The sequence below is a fragment of the Aquarana catesbeiana genome, linkage group LG04 (genome assembly GCF_042186555.1).
Source record: "Aquarana catesbeiana isolate 2022-GZ linkage group LG04, ASM4218655v1, whole genome shotgun sequence".
Lineage (NCBI taxonomy): Eukaryota > Metazoa > Chordata > Amphibia > Anura > Ranidae > Aquarana > Aquarana catesbeiana.
The window spans coordinates 599,432,758-599,451,175 of record NC_133327.1 but is presented as its reverse complement, the minus strand read 5'-3'; the positions used below and the strand labels follow the sequence as shown (position 1 = coordinate 599,451,175).

The 18,418-nt window shown below is 38.0% G+C and overlaps 1 long non-coding RNA gene across 3 annotated transcripts in view; it reads left to right on the top strand.

Annotated features, from left to right (window-relative positions):
• Positions 1-608: 608 nt before the first annotated feature.
• Positions 609-18,418, top strand: part of LOC141141588 (uncharacterized) — an 89,231-nt gene continuing 71,421 nt past the window's right edge. For 2 of the 3 annotated variants that reach the window (XR_012244146.1, XR_012244144.1), the window contains exons 1-2: positions 609-695; positions 4,978-5,115. This is a non-coding gene — a long non-coding RNA (uncharacterized lncRNA). Of the gene's footprint in view, positions 696-4,977; positions 5,116-10,811; positions 11,291-18,418 lie in introns of those variants that run through there. The other variant, XR_012244145.1, reaches the window with a different exon arrangement.

The window sequence follows — 18,418 nt, the reverse complement described above, 5'->3', positions numbered from 1 at the left end:
TTATTTAGAAAAAAATAAAAAAAACTCCAGTGGTGATTAAATACCACCAAACGAAAGCTCTATTTGTGTGAAAAAAATGACAAAAATCTCATATGGGTACAGTGTTGCATAACCGCGCAATTGTCATTCGAAGTGTGACTGCACTGAAAGCTGAAAATCAGCCTGGGCAGGAAGGGGGTAAAAGTGCCTGGCATTGAAGTAGTTAAAGAAAGAAGGGAATCACCAAACTGAACTTTAATGAGCTAAAAAAAAAAATTTTTCCTTTTACAAATAATTTTTCAAAAAATACATGAAGGAATTTAAGATAAGTAACAGTGAAACGTGATCTTCAATTTACCAGCTAGAGTAAACAGGAACAATATCTTTTAATTGACTTGCCACCTGCGATCAGAGCAGAGGGAGTTATTTTTGTAGTCAGTTTATATCCAGTTTCTTGCATATTATTAACTGACTTCCCAAAGTTAAGAAGTCATGTTTTTACAACATCTTGGGACATTTTGTTAAACAAATGAAGACAATCAGTGCCAAAATGTTTTTCATCAACCAACAACATGCAGCTGATTTAACTCAAACTTTATTTCACTTATACTGCATGCAATTTGCTTATTTTTCCAAACATTCTTCTGACTAGACTATCATTTCCTATTACTTGATTAGTTGAAACAATATTGGATTTTCTTTCTGGAAACAAGTCTGTAAGTTTTTAGATTATCTATATCATTAGAAAAAATGTTTGCAGTACAAAACATTTAGATTGTATAGACATATAAAATATACTGTAAGCATTTTAATTATTTTGTAGATATACATGTAAAAAAGATAAGCTTGATGTAAATAATGTTATCAATGTTTGTTAATGTTTTAAAAAACATTGTTCTGTGTAAAGTTATATATGTACATGGGAGCAACCATATTTGCTCATTTCAAGTGCAGGCTCTACCTCTTGCTTTGTATTGCTACATGGTAGTGGTGCTGTACTGCTTATATCCTACATAGTTACATACGGTTGAAAAAAAAGGCACAAATCATATATAGCAATGTGTATATCAGTTTGTTTGATTGTCAGTCTGTTTTCTAACAGTATAGATATCCCTGTACGCTGTGCTCATCAAGGAATACATCTAGAAGTTTATTTTTTTTTACATTGGTAATATATTCAGCTGATACTACTACTTAGGGAAGGGAGTTCCACACTTTTGCTACTCTGACTGTAAAGAAATCCTTCTGCAGTATAAGTTTATATCTCCTTTCCTCCAATCCTAAATTGTGGCTATGGGGGTTACTTACTAATACAGCACGGTGCAAAATCTGGTGCAGCTCTGCATAGAAACCAATCAGCTTTCAGTTTTTTTTTTTTGTCAAAGCTTAGTTGAGCAGGCTGAAGTTAGAAACTTGAATAGAAATTAATTGAAAGAACCGGCACTCTGGAATCCATCCATATGCTTTATTCAGATAAAACCAAGTTACCAGGCAACTGCTGACATGTTTCCAGTGGATAGCCTTGCTCTCACAGCATAGTCACCAACTATGGGATGTAGATGTAGATTCTTCAGCCGTCGACCGAAAACCCGGGGAGGGGGGGGTATGTTATCACCTAGTCTGTTTTTATCCAAAGGTTTGGGGAGAACATGGTTAAACACCAATGGATTGTATGCCTGTGGTGTAAATATGTGTCGCTTTTGTAAAAAACATACCAAGAAATCTAAAACAGTACATTTTTGCTTAACAGGGAAAAAGCTTTCTTTGCAGGACTGCATTAATCGTTGTTCTTCCAATGTGGTGTATGCTGTAGAGTGCACTTAGTGCACTCTACAATATGTGGGCTGCACAAGGAGGCCTCTAAGGACAGGAGTAGGGGAATATTTTCATGGAGCATCGTATCAAAGTGATAAGGGACTGTCAAACATGGGGGGGGGGGTAATACCCACCGTAAGCTTATCATCGGGCTGCAGTCTGTGTCTCTTCCACCTATTTCCATCTCTTTGATATTCCTTGCCATGAGATCCTTGGTAGTTTTGAAATCTTAGTCTTGATCCACGCATGTAGAATGGTTTTATTTAATGACTTTTAAACTATAGTATTTGTGGTTATTAAATTGTAACATTTTCTTTCTTTCTTTAATGTATAATATTGTCCATGTATCATTATATATATCTTTATATATTTATGTGTCAAGTCTCCATTCCTAGGGAGACTTTTTTGCAGCTCTGATTCTCATTTACTGCTAATTATACCAATCAACTAATGGGAGTGATTACAGTCACTTTGTTTTATACATGTATGTGTGTTGTTCATGTTGGTCACTATGCTGTGAGCAAGGCTACCCGCTGGAACATGTCAGCAGCTACCTTGTAACTTGGTTTTATCTGAATAAAGCATATGGATGGATTCCAGAGTGACAGTTCTTCCAATTAATTTCTATTCAAGTGTTTGTGACAAGTGGGAGGACGTCTGAACATGAGCACTTGGAGTGGAGATACCAGTGATCAACTATTACAATTGGAGTTTCTCACAGTCAGAGCAGTGCTTTTCGTGTTTATATGACGTTAGAAACTGATTGGCTACTATGCACAGCTTCACCAGATTCTGAGTGCACCAAATTTAGTAAATCTCTCCCTATGTGTTCTCGTCAGGAACCTAAGATTTACCAAGTTTTTACTGCCTTTATAGTCACCATGTAGATAGCAATCATATTTCCTCATAAGCACCTCCTCTTTAAGGTTCAAAAGTTTAATCTACTTAATTGTTCCTCATGGGTGTGGTTTTTTCAGTGCTCTTATTAATCTTGTAGCCATTCGCTGGACGTTTTCTAAGACATCTTTTCTGATTAGTGAGAAAAACTGAATTGTATACTTAAGATGAGGCTGAATCGGTGTTTTGTAAAAGTATAAAAGTATTAGTGTATCCCTTGAATAAATCCATTTCTTAATGCATTAGAATGTTCTGCTTCCTTTTGTTAGCAGCAGCCTGGCATTGCTTGTTATTGCTAAGTCTGTCATTCACTGGGACAAACAAATCTTTTTTAATCACTGATTCTCCCAGTGCAACCCCTCCTAAAGGATATCTTGCTCCAAATTTTTTTTTAGGACCACAAAATATTTTTTCCATTACTAATTCTCCCTCTCCTAATGAGTATCTTTCCTGCAAATGTTTAGCACCCAAATATATAACGCTGCATTTTTCAACATTGAGCCTGATCAGCTAAGTTTCATCCCGCCCCCCCCCCCCCCTTTTTTTTCCATGTCTTCCTGTAATGTTCTTACATCCCCTGCCAAAGTTATTTCTCTGCATAATTTTGTATCATCAGTAAAATCAGAAGCTGAAGTCTTAATTTCAACTTTAAATCATATATAAATAGGGTAAACTTCATTGGCTCCAAGATCTGGGGCACATTACCTGTGACCAGGGATGACGTGAAGGCTCTGAACTTTAGCTACTCAGGGGTTTGGCTGAACTTTTGCCCATTTGGACCCCTGTTCATCGGAAGCTGAGCATCAAATACAGAAGCTGTCACCAGCTGCATTCCTAGAAACCGCCGCTGTCACTGGCACATTGGCTTACAAGACATTGACCAAGTATGTCCATGGCCATATTTGGTCAATGATGTCACTACCATCCCCACCCCTTCACTTATTTAGGTGATGAGAGCTTGGGAAGCTGTCATTTGTCTATGACTACCATTAGGATTGGTCATGTGTGCCAGGATCATTGAAATTTAAATTGCAACGAGTCAGTGGGCAATAGGCATTTTGATTGATAATGGATTTACAACAAGGGACTTTTATTTTTTATAAAGGACTTGTCAAAAGTTTGTGCGTCTTTATTTTTAGGTTACACCTTTTTTGTGAATGAGTAGGGAAACTATGTACCCCTTACTCATTTATGTGGGGAGGCAGTATCTGGGGACCCACTTATTTTTAACAGGGTTTACAGATTTTGATAAACTCCCCTTATGCACACCCCTGCAACTGTGGCCCTTGTTCTCATCAACATGAGAACAATGTGCTTTGCCAGGGGGATTCCCATGTTGAGGGCATGTGACCTATTATGTTTCAGGAAGGGTGGTGCAAGCTTATCCCCATTTCCTGGCCAGCAAGACTGCATGCTCAAATTAAGGGTCTGGTGTGGATTTTTCAGGGGTTACCTCATGCATTTTTCTTGGAAGGGGAACCCCACAAAACTCACTCATCCATGTGAACCTTGCTTTGTTCACTGGTCCAAATCATTTGGTGGAGGGGGGACTATTGTGTGGGGTTGTTTTTCAGGGGTTGGGCTTGGCCCCTTAGTTCCAGTGAAGAGCACTCTTAAGGCATCAGCATACCAAGACATTTTGGACAATTTCATGCTTCCAACTTTGTGGGAACAGTTTGGGGATGGCCCCTTCCTGTTCCAACATGACTGCACAAAGCAAGGTCCAAAAAGACATGGATAAGTGAGTTTGGGGTGAAGGAACTTGACTGGCCTGCACAGAGTCCTGACCTCAACCCGATAGAACACATTTTGGATGAATTAGAGCAGAGAATGTGAGCGAGGCCTTCTTGTCCAACATCAGTGCCTGATCTCACAAATGCGCTTCTGGAAGAATGGTCAAACATTCCCATAGACACCCTCCTAAACCTTGTGGACAGCCTTCCCAGAAGAGTTGAAGCTATTATAGATGCAAAGGGTTGGCCAACTCAATATTGAACCCTATGGACTAATATTGGGATACCATTAAAGTTCATGTGCGTGTAAGGTCAGGTGTCCCAATACTTTTGACAATGAATTGAACTGCAGCCAACCCTTTGCACTGATTACTGGGTACTAGATATGTGTACTAATAAAATGACCTAGTAAAATCAATTACACGCGAGGGATACTTTTGTTATTATTACCTACACTTTTGGACTCTGACTTTCTTCTTAAATCAACCTTCTTCATCACTTTAGCATTAGATCTTGCAAAGTTTTAGTAGTCAATTCAAGTTATTTATTACAGATCGGTGAGACATCACAGAGTGTTTTAACCAGCAGAAACAACAAAATGACATGACATGACATTTGAGGATCCAACATTATTCATGGCATTTGAGGATCCAGCTGACCATGTCCATCTATCTCTTTGCTGAAAAGAAAAGTAAGATTAAAAACCTGAATGCTGAAGAAAAGTATTTTTGTTAACTGAAGTTCAAGAAGTGATTGGGCCCATATATATGCAGTATAGAAAACCTTCTTCATTCAGCAAAATCGCCTTAAAGAGTTCAAACATTTATCTTGGTGCAATCTACACTTTTATTCTAGCATTTGAATGTTCTGAGTATTGATTCTTAAATAAACAAAGGTAATTAACAATGTCTGTCCCTTTAAATGAACTGTCTAAGGAACAGGCATAAGCTACATATCACTGAGTAATGTTTATGCTTGATAGTAAAGAGGATAAAGGCATATATAGTTCTAGTTCTCATTACAGATTAACATATCTGGGAGATGATGCAGAAATGTTTCTTGTTATCACAGCTTTATAGCCTGCTTTTGTACATCTGTTGTGGAATTCATAAAAAAATTATCAGACATTTAAATAATCCATTTTGGCTTGGAATTTTCATATTGTTTTGGTGCATTAAAATCTGGATGAAAAGCTGGTGTATTTTAAATTTACAATATCACAGATAGCATAACATCTGTGTTGTGTTTCTGTTTTTCTTTACTTGTTCCTTTAAATTTAGTTGGAAGTTATGATGTGCATGAAATGCAAAATATCTTGCAAGTGACAGGTGTTAGTCCAAGCTGACAAAATATCTAAGAATATGTTCATATTTATGCCTAAAATAGTTTCCAGGATGCCTTAAAGAAACAGCCCAGCGTTCTGGTGTGACAGATTGCCAGATTCGCATGTTAAAATCATTACACTATTATTTTTGTTCTTATAATGCACGTTCCCCTGCACATATGTATGTTACACATCTAGTTTAAAGGGACTTTCAGAAAAAGTTAAACATCAAATTTGATGTGGCAGCACTGAGTCTTTAACTCCTTGTATGTGATGGCAACACTACTGTCCTAATTTTGTTAACTTTTTTTGGTCAAATTAAACCTTTTCTAACAGCCTCAAAGTGATTTTAAAACATTAATGAAATGATAAACATGGTATACTTACCTGCTCTGTGTAATGGTTTTGCACAGAGTGGCCCTGAACCTCCTCTTCTGGGGTCCCCCACCAGCACTCTCAGCTCCTTCTCCCTTCTGAGTGCCTGCTCGTTCCTGAGCCAGTCTATGCGTGTCCATTGAGACACACAGAGTGCGGCTAAGCCTTGTCCCCCATGCTCTTCTGACCAGATTTGATTGACAGCAGCGGGAGTCAAAAACTCCCGCTGCTGTCTCTGAGCCTGTGAGGAGAGAGAGCAGTGCTGCAGCTCTCAGGCACAGAGCTGGATCCAGATTGGACTATTAATACCTTAAGTCAAACAGTAGATACATGCTATGAATATCCCAAAAGCATTCTACGTATATATATTATATATGCATATATGCTTATATCCAATATGTGCAATAATCCAATGTGTAAAAAGAAACAAAAATGCTAGTGAGGGGTTTCCACCACCCCTGCAATGCTGTAGTGTATAACACACAGTCTATAAACTCAAAACAATACCTTAATTATTGTATCCAGTACATGCAATATTTCATTGTAAATAAAAAATAAAAAACCCTAAATAAATAAAAATAGAACAATTATATTTAATGTGCAAGTGAGAGGGTTCTACCACCACTGCAATGTTGTATATATAACACATAAATTCAAAACCATTCCTTGGCTGTCAATACCTATGTTGCACGTGTATTCCTTGTGAGTCTACAACAACTAATATGACCACTCTTCAGTGAATACCACCACCAATCATTATCAGGCTTGCAAGAGGGCAGAGTTGTAAAGATAAGATCATAATATAATTAAGTGACATTGATGGTGGACCGCTGGCTTGGTTAATTATATACCATTGGAGATAGTTACATAGTTACATAGTAGGTGAGGTTGAAAAAAGACACAAGTCCATCAAGTCCAACCTGTGTGTGTGATTATATGTCAGTATTGCATTGTATATCCCTGTATGTTGTGGTCGTTTAGGTGCTTATATAATAGTTTCCTGAAACTATCAATGCCCCCCACTGAGACCACCGCCTGTGGAAGGGAATTCCAACATCCTTGCCGCTCTTACAGTAAAGAACCCTCTACGTAGTTTAAGGTTAAACCTCTTTTCTTCACATTTTAATGAGTGGCCATGAGTCTTGTTAAACTCCCTTCTGCAAAAAAGTTTTATCCCTATTGTGGGATCACCAGTATGGTATTTGTATATTGAAATAATATCTCCTCTCAAGCGTCTCTTTTCCAGAGAGAATAAGTTCAGTGTTCGCAACCTTTCCTCATAACTAATATCCTCCAGACCCTTTTTTAGCTTTGTTGCCCTTCTTTGTAGTTGAGGAAGAATCCAGAGGAAGTACCTAAATATCTGGAGTGGCCAATAAGATCCTTTAGGTTGAAAGCGTGTGGTTACCTATTTTAGGTCAAAGTATTAAGGTGCGTGCGCAGGGTGATTGCTGGGGGTATTCACTGAAGAGTGGTAACATTGGTTGATGTGGACATAGGACATAAGCCAGAAGGTCATCAATGGCCAGGCAGTGAGGCACAGGCGCAATAGGCATAGGCAGGGTAAGGATACAAGCCTGGATTGGTAAACAGCCGGGCAGCAAGGTACAGGAACACAGGAACGTAAGACAGGAACAGAGTCAGAGTACAAGCAAAGGTCACAAAAGACAGGTAAAGATCCAGAGGCAGATCCAGACCCAGTCGTGCAAGGAAAGGCAAATATAACAGGTCAGGGCATAGGTAAAGCAGGAACTAGCTGAAGACCGCTCAGCAATCTGTTCATTTCATAGCCCAGCTTAAATGCATCGCTTGGCACCAATGTCAGTGTTGGGCCTGCAAGTGGCTATGCGCATGGGAGTGCACGTCCCGTTTTGTGTGCACGTTTATACATTTGCGTGTGCGTGTCAATGCCCATTGTGCAGTGAGCCTTTGATCCAAATCATAAGCTTGCACATTTGCATGAACATGCAATCATATTCTAGTTCCAATACCTACTGAGCTTTTCTTACACCATTTTTACACTGTTGTGTCACCTGCAGTCTCTTTTAAAAGTTTTTTTTTTTTTTTAAATCATACTTTTTTAGTATGTGGCTACTATTTGATGAAAAATTATATATAATTTCTAAAGCTAAAAAGCCTACTAAAGCTGAAATGAATGAGCTGTTTGTGTGCCATATTTATCGTAAAAGACAAAAGTTAATTTCACAGCCATATAGGCACTCTCAGTGTAATTTGTTGCTGAGACTGCCTGTGAAAATCATACTGTTTCATGACACCATGTACAGTTTTAAGGCATTCCCTAAGCATTTCATTTAAAGGATTTGTGTATTCTCAAAGCCACATGAAAAGAACACCTTTATGCTATATTATTAATTTAAAAAAAATGTACATTAGCACATTTTCTCCATGGCAATGCCAGGTTTTCCTTGTATTTTTTTTTACAAGAGTTTGCCTATCAGCCCTAAAAGTTTAACAAGATTTGCGCCCATAGACTGCAATGATATTTACCTCTAAGTTCGGGTTCTCTGAATTTTTTATAAAATTTGCAGAACCAGATTCTTCACCCCTTTCATATAGAGGAGGTTTGGAGCAAGACTGGCTTCTTCTACAGCTTTAAAGATTGATTCCAGCCATTCCTTGGTTTGGATTAAAAAGAGAAGCATTAGAATCTGTGTCAGGTATTTAATGCTGTCTCTGTCACCATCAGCAGAATACTTTCGCTAGTCTGCTAAGAATCATTGCATTGCTATCTCTGTTCCTTTCTTCAGTTAATTTTTTTCACCTTCTGTTTTTTTTTTTTTTGGCACCTCTCAAATAAACAGGAAATCTTCCTTATAAGGACATGTAGAGCCATATAAAAGTAACAGAGCTGCACATCATTGTCCAAAACTAAACTTTTGCTGGCACCCACAGCTTGCTCTTGGAGAAAAATGCAGCATGTTCACTTTAACCACTTCAATACAAGGCCCTTTTACCCCTTCCTGCCCAGGACAATTTTCAGCTTCCAGTGCTGTCGCACTTTTTTTTGACTCTCGGTCTTTTGTTGTTAATGCAAAAACTAAGCAATTTCATGTAATTTACAAATTTGGGACACCAGCAACAGCTCTATTCTAGACGCTTAATATAATACTAAGCTAGCTGCTAATTCTGTTGTTCTCTAATAAGCAAGACTGTTGCTTTATGATTTTTATTCCTGGCCCTAATGCAATCCAAGATGAGAACCTAATATGAAGATTTTATATTAATCTAGAAATATAGAAGGTAAATATAAACCACTGGATAAACTCATATTTGAGTAGAGCTGTTGTTTTGCACATATGGGTAAAGCACATGTTCAATTTAAAGAGTCAGGCTGTGACTTTTAACGTAAATAGGAAAAAAATTTAAAACTGACAGTAAATATAAGGTTTTTAATTAAGGTGGCCGATCTAGTCATTCTTTTCTTCTATAGTAGTGACCTGTCTTAGACCTTAACCGCTAGCCGACCAGCTGCCGCAGTTACACTGTGCACTGTGGCAGGTTGGCACGGCTGCGCAAATCGCCGTAGCTGGACGTCGCTTCTTTGAGCTATGAGTAAGCACTTCATGTAAGTGTGAAATGCATCAGCTGCTGTTCTGTACCACCCACAGTGGTGCCCTATGTACCCCATGATCCTGCTTCACAAATAAAAGACGAATATAATTTATTCCGGTGTGCGGCTATCTAGATTTCTTCATCCATCCATACGTTGCTTCTTTATGACGTCACAGCAGGCATGCACGCACCGTCGGAGGCGTGCACGCACCCGCAGCATGTTCCTGGAGCCGATGTGCGTGCCCGGCGATGAACGCCAGGCACCTGTGATTGCTCGTGACAGAGCGAGAACTGGGATCTGTGTGTGTAAATACACAAATCCCGGTTCTCTCAGGTTCTCTCAGGGAAGAGGAGAGAGATTGCGTGTTCATACTAAGTATGAACACTGATCTCTCTCCTCCCCCAGTCAGTCCCAGCCCCCCTACAGTTAGAACACACCTAGGGAATACAGTTAACCCCTTGATCACCCCCTAGTGTTAACCCCTTCCCTGCCAGTGTCATTTATATAGTAATCAATGGCTATTTTTAGCTCTGATCGCTGTATAAATGTCAATGGTCCCAAAATAGTGTCAAAAGTGTCCGATCTGTCCGCCATGTCACAGTTCTGATAAAAATCGCAGATCACCGCCATTACTAGTAAAGAAAAAATAATAATAAAAATTACATAAATCTATCCCCTATTTTGTAGATGCTATAACTTTTGAGCAAACCAATCAATATACTCTTATTGCGATTTTTTTACCAAAAATATGTAGAAGAATACATCAGCCTAAACTGAAGAAATTATTTTTTTTTAAATTTTGGATATTTATTATAGCAAAAACTACAAAATATTGTGTTTTTTTCAGGTGATCAAATACCACCAAAAGTAAGCTCTATTTGTGGGGAAAAAAGGACATCAATTTTGTTTGGGTACAACGTCGCACGACCATGCAATTGTCAGTTAAAGTGACACAGTGCTGCATCGCAAAAAATGGCCTGTCAGGATGGGGGCAAATCCTTCCGGGGCTGAAGTCATCAAAGTGGTTGTAAAGGCTCAAGTTTTTTTACCTTCATGCATTCTATGCATTTATGCATCATCTTCATGCATTCTATGCATTCTATAAAGGTAAAAAACTTTCTGTGTGCAGCAGCCCCCAGCCCTCCCAAAACTTACCTGAGCCCCACCTTCATCCAGCGATGTGCACAACATCTTGGGCTCTCCCGGGCTCTTCATTTGCTAAGGCTCCATTCACACCAATGCATTTTTTCATGTATTTTGCAGAAAGGCAAGACATTATTTTTAACAAGGGTTCCTATGGAACATGTTCACATCAATGCATTTTTGTGCCCCTGTGTTTTTTGGAAAGGGCCAGGGACCCAGTAGTGTGAGCCATTGGCTCACACTACTGTCAATCACAGCCGGTGAGCCTCTGAGGAAAGAGCAGGGGTGGGGCCCAACCACACTTCGTGTGTGATAGCAGCTGCTCAGGAGTGAGTGCAAACTACTTGCTATGGGGGCACTAGGAAGGAGGGAGGAACCAGGAGCACCAGCAGAGAAACCTGAAAAGAGGAGGATTGGGGCTGCTCTGTGCAAAACCACTGCACAGAGCAGGTAAGCATAACATGTTTGTTACTTTTAAACAAAAAAAATCTGCCTTTAATATAATTTTGTACTTTTGGTAGCCTTTAGCTATTGAACCCTCTTTCAATACATAAAAGAGATTTATTGCTTACCCATGTATAAGTCAGAAAAGAGAGAATGACAATATCAGATTTTAGTATTTTTCAGAGGACCGTGCTCTAAACATCCTCAATACATGTACCGTAGCCTTACCCAGTCATGCATATTGCCAGAAATGCCCCAATTTATTAAGCTTCTATAGCACTGAAATCATGCCAAAATGGTGTCTCAAGCCATAATATAGCTGAAGAGATCACTGTAGTATGTGTAAAGAGTTAGCGCAGCTTGGTGAATTGGGTCAACTGGCTTTACTGTCTGAAAAAAAATGCAAATAGAGAAATAAAAAAAACCTAAAAAACCTAAAAAAAAGAAAGCTTGCCATTTAAAACAAGATTATTTAAGGAACAGTAAAAATGAAAGTGGAGTTAAAGAATTAAAAAATATGGTAAATGGAGACAAAGAAAAATCTTGCTGCTTAAAAAAAAAATACGCAAACAGATTCTTATGGTTTTGGAACAATTTACTGTCAGACTAGATACTACACAACTGGAAAAGAGAATCAGAGCACATTTGTAAAAAAAAAAAATATTTAGCAGCTTTCAACATATTTAGAAGATACAGTTGTAATAAATTAGTCCATGCGCTACACAGTAGGGTATCAGTATTCATTTTTTTGGGGCATCTCCCAACATGTGACATGTTCCATTAAAATTTAGTTTACTTGTTTCCTGTGCCATTTTATACAATATTTATATGTAGTTAGCTGTCTTTTCTGTTTATGAAAGAAATGTTGCTAAAGATAACCCATGTCCTAGAACCTTGTTACACTTTAAACTGCTATACAAGCTAAATCAATTGGAATTTTTGACTTGACCTCATACTAACCCCTAAACTTTCTTATAGTCCTTGAACAGCTGCTAAATCTTTACCTCAAACAGAAAAAATGTATATAATCCAAAAACCTAAAAAAAAGAAAGCTTGCCATTTAAAACAAGATTATTTAAGGAACAGTAAAAATGAAAGTGGAGATAAAGAATTAAAAGATATGGTAAATGGAGACAAAGAAAAATCTTGCTGCTTAAAAAAAAAAATAAAATGTCTTAACTGTAATTACCTAGTCAGTGAAGAAATAAAAGCTTGGAAAATCAATTTCATAAGAAAATCAATGGTTTAAACAATTTAAGGAGCACTCATAATTTTAAATCTTCCTACAAAGGAACAGATGCAGAGTCTGATCACCTTCAGAATGAAGTGCTTTAATAATTTTAAATTGTACTGAAATAAGAAGACTCAAAATCCACATTTTCTTCTAAATGGAAACAATTTTGAATATTTGAAGCTTTCCAATAATCTCTTTTCTTTCAATTTCTGCCAATTTTTCTAATTACCCTGTTATACCTTGCAGTGGATGCCTACTTCGATTTTAATGCTTCCTTTTATTTCAGCTCAAATAATTATTGAGGGAATTTTTGGTGTAAAAATTTGCTTAATAGGTATTACCGTGTAGGTATAATTCAACCCTATGAAAGAAGTAATTTGGAAATCTTAAAAAAATAAAATATGATATAAAAACATTTAAGGACTATAGATGTTATCAATTTCAGAGCAACAGCTGAGCAACAAGATTCCTTCTGAATTGCAATTCTGCCCAGGAACACTGCACAAATTATACAATTAAAATAGCAAGATCCTCTTCAAATTAGAAAAGCAAATTGTTACATATCATAAGTACGTGCTTTTCTCCTTAATGGCAGTCACTAGGATGAATCATGGTGTACATTATTTTATATCAAAGTACAATGAAACACACATTACCAAAGATAATATGCATAATGTCTGAAAAGGGATCTGAGGCCTCAGTGCAACAATGAATGCAGTATTTAAAATGCAAAACCCAAAGACATTATTATGTTTTTGATTTCTTGTGCCACAGCTTCTCCTGATCTGTTTTATGGCTGCCTCTGTACAATAGAATACATTCTGCATGTGTGCTGTGATGATAAAGGAGCAAGGGAGGACATAAAAAGTCCTTTTATACATAAATTGTTAGCAAAGGGACTGTAATATAAAATGTTATGACAGTAAGAAAGATCTAGCAAAAAAAATATTCTTTATTGATAAATGAGTGTTCTTTATAGTGTAACTTACAAACACTATCAATTTTATAAGGGACAATTCGAGATTCTTTTGAAATATATTGATATTAAAAAGCATTATACTGAAACACATTATTCATTATTTAACATATAATGTAGTTTCTGAAAAAAACATTAAGCCTTTGTTACATTTTTTTTAACACATTCAATACCATAGACATTTAGGAGTCGATTTAAATAGACTGTTCAATTTGCAGGGAAATGATGCATGTTCGGATTGCGTTTCAGAGGCTACTGACAGGTAGTGTGGAAGTGATGCCTGTTTTAACCTCATTTTTGAAAAATAAATATGCCGCAATCAAGTGCATTGCATGAGGCTGTGGGGCTTTTGCAGCACTTCCCCGTTTACTAGATTGTGTAGCATTTGGCGGGTTTGCCACCCATCTGCTTACTTTGTAAATACTTTGTGCTTTCTCCATCCAATATCTTGCTCATGTCACTCCTGCTGCCATTTGTATCTTCGCTACCACTCGTTACCAACCTTTAGTTTGTTCTTTGACTACACTTCTGCTTAATCCCAGCCGACGACCACTTATTACAGACACTTGGCTTGTTACTGACTATGCTTCTGCTTGACCTATACTTGCTATATTTGCTCTTGGACCCCATCTTGCTCAGCTTCTAGTGCGGCAATCCTGAGGACTGTGACCTAGTACTAACATGCAGCAAAACCCATCTCCACCAACAGGAGCTTTGGTAAACACCAACTTCTGTAGTTATCCAGCTAAATGGTGGGAGCCTCTCTACTGCTATAGCTACTGGTCTCTGAGCCTGACCCCTGACCATGATATAGTTATAACATGACATTTTTAACCAAATATGGCCACATGGCCATATTTGGGCAATAACATTGACCAAATCAATGCTGTGGAATCCCACACATTTTTGTGCGGGAGGTTTCTTACAAGCAAAAGTAAAATGGCCAAAGCTGTCATTTTCTGGTGATTTAAACAGCATTTTTCTTTGTAAATGTCAGTTTTGCTGTATTATATTGTATACATCATACAGATGCAGCACTGTAGGTTAACAGCAAGTGCCTAAACTTACTTTAGTCATGTTATGCAAACGTGTCTCAAACCAAACCCAGGTACTTTTAGCTCATCCCTAATTACCACCAACTGTCTATGCCTTCCTGTATTACTCTGACATCAACAGCTGTCACCTCTGGTGGGAGTGTAATATTGATCTTGGCAACTTTACTATGCCTGCAATACACAATTTAAATATTAATAATATAAAATATATATTTGTACAAGACTGAAAAAAGAAAACAGAACGTGTCATGCATGAATTAATTAGGTAAAGAAAGAAAAAAAGATGGCCCACATAAAATTGAATATCAACATTTATAGGTAAAGTTGATCCAGGGAATATCTATTTGCCTCTTGGGGGATAAGGAAGAATTTTGTTCCCCTGCTGGAGCTAATTGGATCATGCTTTTGCTTTCCGGATCTAATTTGGGTACAGGATTGTGTAATATAAGATTGTATGATTTTTTTTCCCTGTTATTGGTTGAACTAAACGGACTTGTGTCTTTTTTCAACCAGACTAACTATGTAACTATGTAAATCCAGTATGTTTCAAAATATTATAGTACAAAAAATTATATACTGGATCAGGTGACCATTTCAAATCTAAGACAGCCTTGACTGACACTTCTAAGAAAGATGCAAATAAACCAGGTTTTTAAAACCTTGTCAAATTGCTATTTTTCCCACCAGTTCTGGAGCTATGTGCTTGCACCTTCATCCTTTATTTTGCTTACAAATTGCTTATTCAAAGCAGTATTAACCCCCCCCCCCCCCAGATTTTTTGTAGTGGCTGCTTTAGTTTTCTTTTTTTAGGCCTTTTTTTTTCCTTTACTTTCACCTGATGATCTGGCCAGTAACACATTTCAGAGGAGATTTAGCAAAACTGCAGAGTGCAGAATCTGGTGCAGCTGTGCATGGTAGCCCATCAGCTTCTAACTTCAGCTTGTTTAATTTAGCTTTGACAATAAAACCTTGAAGTTGATTGGTTTTGCTGCAGAACTGCAACAGATTTTGCATTCTCCAGTTTTAGTAAATCAACCTCTTTCTGTCTTAGGGTGGTTCCACTCTGGATGGAAGAGTAACAGTATCACCCTAGGACAGAAGCATTGGCAATCTCGGGAGAGGGCAGTGTTAGCATCTGCACTAGCAGAATTATATCGGCTTGACTAATAAATTAACCACTTCAGCCCCGCAAGGATTTACCCCCTTAATGACCAGGCCATTTTTTGCTAAATGGCACTGCAACTCTTTAACTGACAATTGCTCAAACAAAATGTCCTTTTTTTCCCACAAATGGAGCTTTCTTTTGGTGGTATTTGATCATCTCTGCAGTTTTTATTTTTTTGCCATATAAACAAAAAAGCGATAATTTAAAAAAAAAACAATAGTTTTTACTTTCTGCTATAATATATATCCAAAAAAAGTTTTTTCATCAATTTCGACCAATGTGTATTCTTCTACACATTTAAAAATAGCGTCTACAAAATAGGAAATAAATTTAGGGACTTTTTTTTTCATTGTTTTTACTAGTAATGGCAGCAATCTGCGATTTTTAGTGGGACTGCGACATTGCGGCGGACAAATTTGACCACAAGTGACACTTTTTGGGGACCGGTGACATTATTACAGTGATTAGTGCTAAAAAAATGCACTAATCAATGTATAAATGACACTGGCGGGCAAGGGGTTAACACTGGGGGGGGCGATCAAGGGGTTAACTGTGTTTCCTGGGTGTGTTCTAACTGTGGGGGATGGGCTTGCTGGTACAACACAGAGATCGCTGTTCCTGATCACTAGGAACAGCAGATCTCTGAGTTGTCCCCTTTCAGAACGGGGATCCACCTTGTTTACATAGACAGATCCCCGTTCTGCCCCTCTATACCGTGATCGTGGGTGGCCGGCACCCACAATACCACATGTACAGACCAACGTACAGGTATGTCGGTTTGTGCAGCCAAGTCGCCTTGCCGCAATATATATGCGGAAGGCGGTCGGCAAGTGGTTGAAGCCAGATACCAGCTAACAATTTTTAAGCAGTTACCGCAAGTTTTTTTTATTTAGGGATAAAGGCTTTACATAAAAACTAACTATGATAAGTCAACTGTTAAATGGTTTGCCTCAACTCAACCCTCTAATTGCCTCTTTTGCTTGACAGTAGGGATGAGCTCGATGTTTGGGTAGAACATAAGTTCGACTCGAACATCGGGTGTTTGCCCGTTTGCCGAACAGTGAACATTATGGGGCGTTCGTGAAAAATTTGAGCGCCATGGAATGCCCCATAATGCACTGCAATGTTGCAGTGCATTATGGGGCATTCCATGGCGCTCAAATTTTGCGCTCAAATTTTGCTGTATGATGATTGGCCAAAGCATGCACCTGACCTGCATGCTTTGGCCAATCACAGCGCGCTCTGCTAAGAGAGACATAATTGGCCAAAGGCAGGGTGCCTTTGACCAATCATGGCTCAGAGGGACTAAGTTCACGCTCCACACTATATAAGGCTGCTTACATGGTGGCCGTGTGTAGTGTTGTTGGCGTGGACAGAGAGATAGCTTGATTTAGATTAAGCAGGCAGGTTATTCCATTAGTGGCAGTGTATTTGATATATATATATACAGTCAGTCTAATATATATATATATATATATATATATATATATATATATATATATATACTCTGCATTTAGCATAGACTATATATTCAGTCTTTACTCGATGTCCAGTCAGTGCAGGCAGTGTATTACTATATATATATATATATATATATATATATATATATATATATATATATATATATATATATACAGTCTTATATATATATATATATATATATATATATATATATATATATATATATATATATATATATACTCTGCATCCAGTGTAGCCTATATCTACAGTGCATTCGGAGGTGTACTGTTTCTAATACACTTCAGGCGGTGTACACAGTATCTAATACACTGTGTACAGTTTCTACTACACTTCTGGTGGTGTACACAGTATAAAATACAGTGCAGACATTGTACATTTGCTAATACAGTGCAGGTGGTGTACACAGTATCTAATACAGTGTGTACAGTTTCTACTACACTTCTGTTGGTGTACACAGTACACAATACAGTGCAGCTGTAGTACAGTTTCTAATATAGTGCAGGTGGTGTACACAGTATCTAATACAGTGTGTACAGTTTCTACTACACTTCTGGTGGTGTACACAGTATAAAATACAGTGCAGACATTGTACAGTTTCTAATACAGTGCAGGCGGTGTACACATTATCTAATACAGTGTGTACAGTTTCTACTACACTTCCGGTGGTGTACACAGTACACAATACAGTGCAGCCATAGTACAGTTTCTACTACTTTTCTGGTGGTGTACACAGTATCTAATACAGTGTGTACAGTTTCTACTAAACTTCTGGTGATGTACACAGTACACAATACAATGCAGCTATAGTACAGTTTCTAATACAGTGCAGGTTGTGTACACAGTATCTAATACAGTGTGTACAGTTTCTACTACACTTCTGGTGGTGTGCACAGTATAAAATACAGTACAGCCATTGTACATTTGCTAATACAGTGCAGGCGGTGTACTCAGTATCTAATACAGTGCAGGCGGTGTACACAGTATCTAATACAGTGTGTACAGTTTCTACTACACTGCTGGTGGTGTATACAATACAGCGCGACCGTTATACAGTTGCCAATACAGTGCAGGCGATGTACACAGTATCTAACACAGTCAGGGTGCCTTTAACCAATCATGGCTCAGAGGGACTAAGTTCACACTCCACACTATATAAGGCTGCTTACATGGTGGCCATGTGTAGTGTTGTTGTCGTGGGCAGAGAGATAGCTTGATTTAGATT